Genomic DNA, 12,509 nt, shown 5'->3' with positions numbered 1-12,509 from the left:
AAAGACATATATCATATGTTTTATGTAGAACCTAGATAGACTAATGAAAGATGACTGACACATAGGCAGATATAGATAGATAGATAGATAGATAGATAGATAGATAGATAGATAGATAGATATTAGGTAGAGGACCAGCTGATATAAATGTATATAGTAATCATAAATGATATTCATACATTAAAATGTCAGGATGAAACATATTCCTTTGTGCACTAATTAAAAATATAGCACAGGCTGGAGGCAGGGCTCCACAGTTAAAAGCATATATTGCTCTTGCAGAGGATCTGAGTTTGTTTCCCAGCACAGACATCAGGCAGGTTATACCATCTATAACTTTAACTCAAGAGGATCTTATACCCTCTTCTAGCCTACACAGGTACTATATTCACATGCATAAACACCTACCCAGACACAGACTTACATACACAATAAAAACCAAATCTTTGGAAATATATGAAAACAAAATTTAAAGGAATACATAGAAAATTTGTGTATACCCATAGTCAACAAGCAGACTGAATGGACAACAGCCCTAAAACAAAATTACTTCACTGGTAAATGTTACCTAACATTTAAAGGATAATTAATATCAACCATCCAAAGCCTCTTCCACAAGCTAAAAAGGGAAAAAGTGACCCTGAACAAATTACATAACACTAGTATTACACCAATTTTGACCCAGATGAAGATTATCTCTTTGTAAACTGCAGACTACTACTACTTCCTGTTAAGCAACTGTAAAGACCCTTCCTACAACCCTAGAAAACAGAATCCATCTCAGACAAATAAGATCATAGAGCATTAACGCAGGAATGCAAGTTTCACACTGCAGGATCAATATACAAAGGACAACTGTATTTCTAAATAGTAGCAATGCATAATCCAAAAAAATAATATAATTAATATTAAAAATAAAAATAGTATAATAGAGCTGAAGAGAAAGGCCAGAAGGTGAAAGCATTTTCCATGCAAGTCCGACTTTTATCTCTAGAGCTCACAGTAGAAGGAGAGAATAGATTCCTAAAGGGAATCAGACCTCCACACACAAACATGCCAGGGCACAGGCATAGGTAAGCCTATACACACACACACATGCACAACAACAAATACTTTCAAATACTGCAAATACACACAAATACTACACATACTTACAAATACTAAATTTGAAATGTTTATTAATAAATTTAATAAAGAATTTTCAAATCTCATAATCAAAATTATAAAGCATCACTGAAATAAAATAAAGAAGATTTAGATAAGAAAAAAGCTAGCCATTATTTTTGTGTCTTATTACCGCTCAGACAGAAATACCCTCTAAATTGATTAATAGATTCAATGTAATCACTATTAAAACCACAGCTGGATGTTTTTAACAAAAATTAACAAACTAACACTCTTGTGGAAATTTAAAAGACTCAAAATAATCAAATCAAACAACAATCAAAAGAACTCAGAATGATAAGACAGCAAAATTAGATGGGCTTACACTTCCCAATTTCAGAAATTACTGTGAAGCTGTAATAATCAAGAATGTAGTCTCAGCACAGAATAAAACCAAGATTCAAAAATTAAGCCTCCCATTCATAGTTTGCTTTTGACAATGATGCTAATAAAATTTATTAAAGAACATAATATCTTCAAAATATTGAAATATCCACAATAAAAAGAATAAAACTGGATACTTACATCATATCAAAAAATTAACCAAAATGGATCCAAGGCCTCAAAAGAAAATCTGAAACTGGAAATATCCTTAAATATAAATCACTGGGTGTTTTTAGATAAAGCAGCATGTTCTTAGACATATTAGTCAGGGTTATCTAGAGCAACAAAACCGATAGGGTTAGAAAGTATATCACCGGAAGAAAAAATGTTAAGTATATATCTGAAAGAGGTCTGTGCCCCACCTAAAGCGCTCACTCCCTCAGGTGATGAAATAGAAACCTGTTTTGAATGAGGCAAAGGATTTGAACAGGCATGTAGATAAATAATAAATAACTATAGGAAAAGATGCTGAATAGTATTAGTCTATTAGTAATATTAGTCTAATAGTATTAGGGAAGTGTAACTCAAAATCTGATGTGATAGAACTTTGCACTCATTCTGATGGCTTTAAGGAAAAAATCAAACTCTGATAAAGATAAATAATATCAAGCCTCAATATGTTTATTTGAGAGCTGCAGGACAAGAAATGTCTGTCTACACAAGTTCCCCAAAACATCACCACTAGCTGGTCACTATTCATACACACAAGTCTGTGGCACTGTTTCACTCTGAAACTTTAACAGTCAGCTTTTCTTCACTATCAAGAAACGTCTGAGAACACTGAAAAAAACGGCTATTTTAATTCGCAGACTTGGAGGTTTTTGTCTGTGGTTGAATGGCTGGTTGCTTTGGGCCTATGCAGAGGTAGTTCCTCATGATGGAAGTGTAAGCAGAGGAAGCTGCACAACTTGCTACAACTAGGATGTGAGTGGTCCTAAAGGGGTCAGAGTCCCACTGTCCCCTTTAAAGTCATTCTCAAAGTAATTCCTTCCACAAATCCCTACTTCCTTAAGTTTCTACCTCAGCACAGTAGTACGTGGACTTGGGACCAAGACCTCTACTCATAAGCCTTTGGGGGGACATCCAAGATATAACCTACAACAAAAATATTTTGGAATGGGATACTGGGCCAAAGTCACACAACTTAAGGAACATGCTGCTAATCTTTGCATTGAACACTTCAAATGATAAAATTTACAGTATGTGAATTATATCTCAAATGCTGATAAAATAATAAACAAGAAAAACTTGGTGGCATGAAAAACTTCAATCATATAAATATTCATGAAATAAACATAAATAACTTAATGTTAGTATCAATATCTTTTCTAGAAATTTCCAATTCAGCACTTGCTTGTGAGATTACAAGTATAGAAACTTCCACTCACAAATGCTTGAGAGTATTTCAGACAGTGTTTTTGAGTAGGAGCAGAAAGTAGACATTTCTAATTTTAAAAGGCTACTTGAGAAACACATTTTTGCTTGAGGTATTAAATGCAATCAATGGTTGGCAGCTTCATGTAAAATTAAACAACACATATTTACCCTATAATATAGCAATTTCATTCAAATATTTACTCCAAAGGAGTGAAGAAATATGTTCAGGGACACAAACAAGAAGCCAAGATGGCAGATTAGAAAGTAGCCATGCTTTGTAGCTTTTCTGCAACTCAGAAATATAGCAGCTACATAAACAGCCTCTCAGTGAGGAGACTGAGTGATAGAAGGCACTAAAGTACAACACGGGACAGAGAACGAGGGACCCAGAGACTTGTTATCACATCAGAGGCTCAACTTTCTGAAACACTAGGGAGCAAAAAGGATAACTAAGCTTCAACACAATGACAGGGGGTGACATCAGTTCTTTACTGTAACCAAAACACACATCTCCCTGAGAAAAGAAAAATCAGCAAGCAAATTTCATAATTAAACTACCACATCATAGGCCGAATAAGCATTGCAGACATTTACAAAATAGGGCATTTATCATAAGTAGACATTATTTTTGATAGTTCATGAGACATTTTCCAAAATCTATCATATTTTAGGCCACAAATTAAGAATTAGAAAACCCAAGACATTGAAATGATTTCTCACAACCTTTGAGATTATAATGGAGTGAAACAAGAAGTCACCACAAAGAGAAGCCTAGGGGCTGGTGAGATGGCCCAGTGGCTACGGGCATCCTCTGTTCTTTCAGAAAACTTGGGTTAGGCTCCTGGCATCCACATGGTGGCTCATAACAGTCTATCATTAGAGTGCCAGGGGATATGCCACGGTCTTCTGAACTCCTCATGCACTAAGAACACTTGTGGGGCACATACATACACACATTTAGCAAATAAAATAAATGAATTTAAAACATTTTAAAAAGTAAATAGGAGAAAGCCCAAAAACATATGGGAAAAAGTATGCCTTTTTGAGCAATCAAAGATCTATTAAAGAAATAAGGAAAAATTTAAAAATACCAAAAGAAAGTGGTTGTACAACAAACATATCAGAATCTATGGGATATATCAAAGGCAATTTTAAAAGACAAGATGGCAATTACAAATGACCACACAAGAAACTCATCAGACATCAAGTCAATGTAACTCAGTGTCTTATAAACACAAAACCAATAAAAATAATAAATATCAAAACTACAATTAATGAAATTTATTCTAAAAGAACCACACGAAGTATAAATAAGACACAGAAATTTCAGATTCTTTGAAACTTTTAAAAAGAGTGGTGAATGTTTAATAAGACTAGCCCAAAGAAAGAGAAGACCTACTTACACATGAAAGAAGAACATGATAAGGGTTAGAAATACCAGGGGTCTATAAAAGATTACTTTGAAAACTTATTCTCCAACAAACTGGAAAAGAAGAAATGGATGAATTTCTAGATGCTATGACTTACCAAAATGAACAAAGAAAATATTTTAAAAACCTATACAAGAATGGGATTGATACAGTATACAAAGTTGTCCAACAAACAAAACCTGAGGACTAGAAGAATTCAATGAAGAATTTTCCAGACCTTTAAAGAAGAATTATCTCCAAGGTTTCTGAAGCTATAGCATAAAACAGAAAGGAATGGAATGTTTCAAAACTCATTCTATAAAATGAGGATCATACTGCTTTAAATTTAATTTAAAAATCAGATAAGGGAAAAACCTAAAAAGTACATAAATCATTAACCCCAGTGAGTACGCATGCAAAAAATACTCAGAAAAAAATACAAAAAACAAATTCAACAACGGGTTAGTAAAGACCACCCACCATGACCTTGTTGATTTCATTCCAAAGTTCCCAGTAAGATTGAACACATTTAAGTCAATGAATGTAAGACAGCACCTAGATAAAGCCAAGGGCAGAATTCACAGAATTTTCTCAATAAAGGATGGGAAAATTGAACACTCATTTGTGATAAAAGTGCTGAGGAGTGTACCCAAAGGAATTTATATTCTGCTACAGAGATAGAAATACTTTCACATCCATTTCTGTTGCTGCCTTACTCAAAATAGGTAGCTAGGAAATGAAATTAACCCAGATGGAAGTCAACAGGAAAAAAAATGGATGAAGATAATTTGACAAATACAACGGAATACTACTCCACGGTTAAAAGTGCGGATAATTAGTGATTGTAAGTGCCCAGCCATAGATGGCACATATTTATCAAGTTCAATTATCAACTCCCACCAAGTTCAGGGACCACTGCAAAAGAAGAGGCAGAAGGAACTGAAGAACTGGAGGACAGAGAGGAGAGCTATGTAGTGCTGTCTTCTAGACATGACATGAGAACTGAACTCATGAATTCATAGCAGCTATAGGTACTTTCACAAGACCCATACTAGATCAAGCAAGCCAAACTTCCAGAACAGATGGGGGTACTTTAAAGACCCTACCCTTTGCTGAGGAGCAACTGGCAATTGATGGTTGCCAGAAAAGGGGACCCATTCTTTTCTGAGGGAGTGAACACTGGCAGCTTGCCCATGCTCCAGTGGGTGACCCCACAATCCCACAACAATTTACATATGGGCAGCACTAATTTGACTCAATGAATTATTAATAGAATATGAGGATATAAATTAAGAGGTAAACATTACAGAGAGGTTCAGAGAACACTGGAGGGAAGAAATGAGAGGTAGGTGTAATCATATTTCATTGTATACTCTACAAAACTCTGAAAGAATAAAAAAGTATCAATTATTACAGTAGACAGAAAAGAAAAAGATATAGATGCCCATTCCAGCAAAATAGGGGATATGTATGTCAAATCCTCAGCTATGATCAAAATGAATGGGGAAAACCAAAAACATACCCTCCAAAATCAAGAATGAGACAAAAACATCTACTCCAACTGCTCTTATTCAATACTGCACTTGAAATTTTAACCAGGGTAGTAAGTCAGGAAAAAAATTAAAAGTTCACAAATAAGCCGGGTGATGGTGGCGCACGCCTTTAATCCCAGCACTCGGGAGGCAGAGGCAGGCGGATCTCTGTGAGTTCGAGACCAGCCTGGTCTACAGAGCTAGTTCCAGGACAGGCTCCAAAGCCACAGAGAAACCCTGTCTCGAAAAACCAAAAAAAAAAAAAAAAAAAAAAAAAAAAGTTCACAAATAAAAAGAAGTCAAATATTGTGATCCTGTTCTTAGAAGCCCCTGGTGACTTCTCAAAAGACTTAAAATTGACACTGTCAGCAAAGTAGCAATACACAAAATCAACACACAAAGCATAAAGTCAACAGAAAGCACAAAATCAACAGAAAAAACACAATATCAACATAAATAGCATGAGTTTTTAGATAGATAACAAAAAGTGTTCTTTTATATCTATCTATCTATCATCTATCTATCTGTCTGTCTGTCTGTCTGTCTGTCTGTCTGAGAGTAGATCTTATCACATAGCCCTGGCTTGCCTGTAACTTGTTATATAGATGAGATTGGCCTCAAACTCCTGCCTCTGCTTCCTGGGTGCCCTTCCTGTCATGATGGGCTTTATTCTTTCAAACTAGGAGTTAAAAATAAACCCTGGAGTTGATTCTTATCAAGTATTTGATCACAACACTGAAAAAAATAACTAATCAAAAGGAAACAATTAAACAATTACCAAAGTGAAAAGAGAGTCCTCCAGAACTGGGAAAAATATCTTCAGCTGCTATTTATGAAATGGAGAGTAAACATTATTTTATATGCATATAAAAATATATGTGTAAAATATAATTATATATGTGATGACATATGTGTGCATTTGTGTATATATATGCTTATATACATATATTATATACATATACATAAAAACATATATATATATATAGAGAGAGAATATCCAAACAGCAAGTAATATAATCAACAAATGGGTATGAACCAAAAAGATACTTCTCAGAAAAAGAATAGCCAATAAATACATGAAAAATAGTTCAGCATTTTTACATACCAGTAAAATACAAATCAAAACTACACTGAAATTCTATCTCAACTCAGAATGGCTATCATCAAGGAAACAAAAAAATAACAAATGCTGGCAGGGATGCTGGGGAAAAGAATTCTCATACACAATTGATAGTACTGTAAATCAGTACAGCCACTGCAAAACTAGCAAGAATGTTTCTCCAAAACTGAAAAAAGAATGATCATATATACAGCTGTCCCATCACTGGGTGCACCAGAAAGAAGCTAAGTCTGCATGCCACCTGAACATTCATGTTTCTTGTAATGCTACTTACAAGAGCCAGGTGTTGGAATTGGTCTAGTTGTGTGTATCAAAAGATGAACTGATAAAGTGTGTGTGTGTGTGTGTGTGTATGTGTGTGTGTGTGTGTAAAATGCAGTTATTGAGTCATAAAAAGACAAAAATATGTGACTTACTGAGTACTGGGTGGAACTGGAGATCATAGTATTGAGAAGCAAATTTAGCCCTTCTGAGAAAGACGGATGCTGCATTATTCTTTCATATTTCACATCCCTCATACGTGAAGGAAAAGACATGAAAGTAGAAGATGGCCTATGAGGGACGATGAAGGCCTGTGCAGGGAAAGGGGGTAAAGACATTGATGAGGTTGATTTACACAAAGTACATTGTGTACATGTGAATACCACAATGAAACATGTTGTTTTTATAATTAATATGTGTTAATAAAAATAAGTTAAAATAAATATATTATTTATTATTTTTGTATATAAATAATATACAAGAAAGCTAGCACAGGGTATCTTAAAAAGCTTTGGCAAGACAGTTCCAAACTGGAAATGACCACATGTCCAGGAGAAAGGAAAACTAAATTAGTATATATTAACATAGGTAAATATTGCCAAGCAGCAAAAGTGAGATATTTACAGCAAGGAGATTAATTTTCATCAGCATTATGTGAAGCCCAGAAAGGCGCACCACATGCCATGTTAGCACCCGCTACATTAATCAGAAGAGATCTCATCAGAGAAAGTGTTGAAAGGAGAGATGGGGGCTAGCTGGGGCAGATTAATGCCATCCTCAGCTCTAATATTTTTCTGAAATAAGCCCCTTTGTTTCTTTCCTCCTCTTTCTTTTTTGACTATTCCAATCTCCCCTATTTTGTCTCTCCCATACCTAATATTTTGAAGACATTAAAAAAGATTAAGGTAAAAGAATCACTCTTCATTTTTCCAATAATGTATTTGAAATGCCTTTAATGTTCACTAATTTTCTAGATTATGACATAAGGTGCTACCTTGACCTCACAGAAAATTTTGCTATTATAAGTTCTTATAAAGTTATTTCTTTTTAATCTCATTTGGAATAATGGTCATGTGATCACATAGAAAAATTCAAACTCCTGAATTGGATGCTTATGATCTGACACATTTTTATTGCAATGAATACCTTTAGATTACTTGTCATATGGTTGTAAATCGTTTTAGCTCAGCAGGTAAATCATGATGGCTCATCAGGTAAAAGTGCTTGCTGTCCAGCCTGACGACCTGAGTTCAATCCCTAGAACCCAGCTGATAGAAGGAGGGAAGCGGTTCCCAAAAGCTCTCCTATGATTTCCACACATGTACTGTGACACACAAGCACACTCACATTAATTCATTAGTTAATGTAAAAAAAAGTTGGGATTTTTAACCTACAGTAACTCTGTGGTGTCACCACGTCATGGAAACACTGCTTTTACCTGAGCACACAATTTCTGTGTGATGCCAGAATAACCCACACAGGGACTTCCTCTACTCTTATCTACACATCATATTTCAAGCCTATAATAAATGGCTCTTGATAGAATCTGATTAACCTCAACAGCTCAAATAAGCACTGTCTTTATGAATTAAGTGGTGTATTTAATTTATTTTATGATCAAAAATCAATTTTCTTCTGAGTCTTTAATTTCAATTAACTTCTTCCTCAGGCAAGAGCTCCACAGAATTCTGTGCCGATGTGATTTCTCTAAAATGTCTAATGTGGACATAGAATATAGCTGTAAGACATGATTGATACTGCAGGGAGCACGCACACTCACGTTCTCTGCTATAACTGCTGTAGATACACTTAGACTAGAGGCTTATGTTTATAAGCTAGTAGGAAAGAATACCAAAGTGCCTCAGATAAATCGTAGTAAAGAAGTTAAAAGGTATCACCATGTATAAAGAGAGTCAAGCACTGTACATCAGAAGGTCCCATAATTGCTGCAAGATAACCCATGTCAGAAGAGCCTCACAGACAACTTCCCACACCCAAGTTACCTTTCTAGCAACGGAGATTGTAAAACACTACTGACAACTCAGACAACAGGAAGCCTATACTCTAAGGCAGTGGAAAGTCAACTCAAAGATAAAACCTTGACCAATACCATTGACAAGCTGCAATGTAGAACACAAATTGATGGGAGAAGGGGATGCAACCCTCCAGCAGCATTGACTAACCCTAGCGGCAATTAACCAGACACTTCACTCTTGGCTTTTCTCCAAGTAGAGAAAGAAATGGAAACACAGGCCAACTGTGAGCATTTGGGAATGCAACTATAACCTATGTACATGAATGAAGTTTGAGAAGATCTAAGTGGCCATTTTTAAGTAAGACTTTTGATCGCTTTGAGTGCATATTACATGGTAATTCCTCAACAAGTTCTAACTATCACACGGGGAAACATCTGCTGTTATACACGGTTGGTACTCATGTTTCTTACATGTATTTTCCTTCCCATTTTGTGGGAAGTGTTGGGTTAAAGTGGCATGCTTCACAGATCTTTATTAAAACATAGAGTGGATTTCCTTACAATTTGACATGGCCTGGCCTGTCATCTTACTTTAATGTCATACAAGTGGTCTTGTAGTATCAATTCTTATTCTTTTAGCACGTGACTGCCACATAAAGAAGCCCAGGCTAGCCTACTAGAAACATAAGCCCAAGCTGAAGGCAGCACTCTTCCATGACACATATGAGAAAGGTCAGCAAAAAACCTCAGTTCTAAGTCGAGCTGTCTGTCAGATTACTGCTGTGGGAATGACCTAAGGCAAGACCAGAAGAAACAGTTCCTACAAAAGACCAGTGCTCAAGAAGATGGCCCTCAGAATCATCATTGGTATTTCAGGCCTTTACATTTTGGAGGCTTTGCTATACAGCAAGAGGTCACTGAAACATTCTTTCTTGTGCCCAAGTCTCTGGATGAGCTGGACTCACCAGAAAAGAGCAGAGAGTTCAAAGGTGGAGGAAGACGGGAGAAGTCAAAATGTTCTGGCGGAGACATCCAGATGGCTCCTGGCTCTCCCAGTAAGGCTTATTCTACTAGGATGGTGCACAGATGTTTGCTTGCTTATCTTAATAACCAAGTTGGTTCATAGCTCAGTAACTTTCACCAAGAGCTTTGAAATTCCTCATTATACCAACTGAAAACAAAATGGAGACTTGGATAGCAAAGAATTCATTTAATTGCACTGTATTTACTAGCAAAATGTTCCCTTAACACCGAAGATAGAGTGGTCTGAGCAAGGTTTTATATTAACCAATTTAAAGCTCTAGCCTGGTAAAGCTCAAATCATTCAGTGGTCTGATCAATAATAATATAAACAATCACATTTATCAAGGACTTGGTATGCATCGAGTACGACCTAAATATTTTATGTGATTGGCCCTCCTAACTGACTGTGAGATGAATGTACTGGTTTGACCATTTAGGAAACTATAGGAAGTGATTCATTTCTTGTACTTCCCAAACACTCATAATTAATCACTGGTTTAAGTTAAATGCAAGATATCAGATTCTTAAAGGGGTTCTCTTGGCTACCTCTAAGGCTCTGATCTAATTTAATCTTTGATTTAAAGGCTCAGAATTGAGGATTGGGAGTTATTGTGCAATTCAAGTAAAGTTCAGACTTTATCCTTTATTGAAGAGTTCAGAATTACAGAGATAAACTTGCTTTCTCTGTTAAATCCCCAAGCCCACGGTGTATCCCTCCAATCCTGCTGCTTGACTACACACATGAGCTATTTGCAAGTCTCTGAATCTCACCCTGACCTAGCTTGAGAGACAGAGGCTGGACACAAAAGGTGGGTGCTCATAAATTCTGTGTGTAAGCTCACAGAGGATCAACTTCTGAAGATGAGACTCAAATCCACCAAGGACTTTCTGATGATTTTTTTCTGGGCCCTGACTCGTTAAGGGCTCGAGAGGTTCATCTTCCAGTGCAGTGGCTTTTCATTTTGGCTGACCATGAGACTTGCCAAGGATTCAAAAGACTCATTCCTCAGCATTCTTAATTAACCTGTTCAACTTTCTTCTCACAGCAGTGTGAGGGGCCAAAGTGAGTCTATGGATGGATTGTCATTCGTGAAGATTACATCTCTGGTGTAATAAGTTCTATACTTCCAGGTAAAGAAAAAATGGTAGAAAACATATCAATCATTTTAAGAGATCTTATTCTCTGAAAGACATACATATTTCCTTCGGAGTGAACTAGTGGGCCTATCACAGAATTGACTGTGCGAGGCTAGAAAAATTCTATATCTACAACCTCCAAGGCTATTTTGCTTTAGACTATCACACCTTTTCCACTTGGCCACATCCAGACCCATAATCAAAGCCTTGGTTTTGTAAAAGAAATAATGCATAAGGCAATACTCATATAGATATTAATTTTTTCATCATGGCAGACTCTAGCTCCAGTTAAGAAGTAGCACAGTTCCAGCCCAGACCTGTTTATCTGTAATCATTTCTATGTTTAAGATGCTCTGTCTGGCAAGCTGGAGAGATACCTGAATAGTCAGAGTGCTTGTTGTTCAAGCAAGAGGACTGAGCACTGACCGGAAGCCATGTAAACGCTAGGTGCATATGGAAGCTTGTCTGTAATTCTGCCCTCGGGCGACAGAAGACAGGGGTTCCCAAGTAGGTGACTGGTTACATTAGCCAAACTGGAAAGTGGTAAATTTCATTGAATGATCCTGTCTCAAAGTACAAGCTGGAAGGTACTGAAGAACTTGATATCATCTTTCTCCTTCACTTACACAATCACATACATGCACATATACACACATATGCACAGCACAATGCAAACAAAAAAGCACCACAAAGACACATAAAAAGACGAAAAAAAAAATCACCATCTGGTGCTCTAACCTGTGTAATGCCTCAAAGGACCATGGTACACAGCATTATGGACAACTGACATTTTCAACGTGAGTATCTGCTCCATCTGCCACCCTGCCACACAGTGTCCTGAGCAACAGACATTCTGGAAATGATTAAATTAAATGATTGAACAAGCTACACTCTTCTCAAGTAAAAATTATGCTGCAGTAATCAATATTTGTACCCAATGGTTACAAAGCCATTATAAACTTAGTTGTTTCCTCTTGGTTTCTAGACTTAATCCATTGTATATCACTGATTAGCTCAGTCTGTGACACCCCTCCCTCCAGTTTCCCCAAACTCCTTTTTTATTTTCCAGAAACCAACACAGCCTTGCCTGTCTTTCTAGAGAAACTGAAGATGCTTCCTAATGGCTG

This window comes from Microtus oregoni, unplaced genomic scaffold (genome assembly GCF_018167655.1).
Source record: "Microtus oregoni isolate MIOR12 unplaced genomic scaffold, Mior012 000020F_ref0000438, whole genome shotgun sequence".
Taxonomy (NCBI): Eukaryota; Metazoa; Chordata; class Mammalia; order Rodentia; family Cricetidae; genus Microtus; species Microtus oregoni.
The sequence above is the reverse complement of the archived record's forward strand: the minus strand, read 5'-3'. Positions refer to the sequence as shown.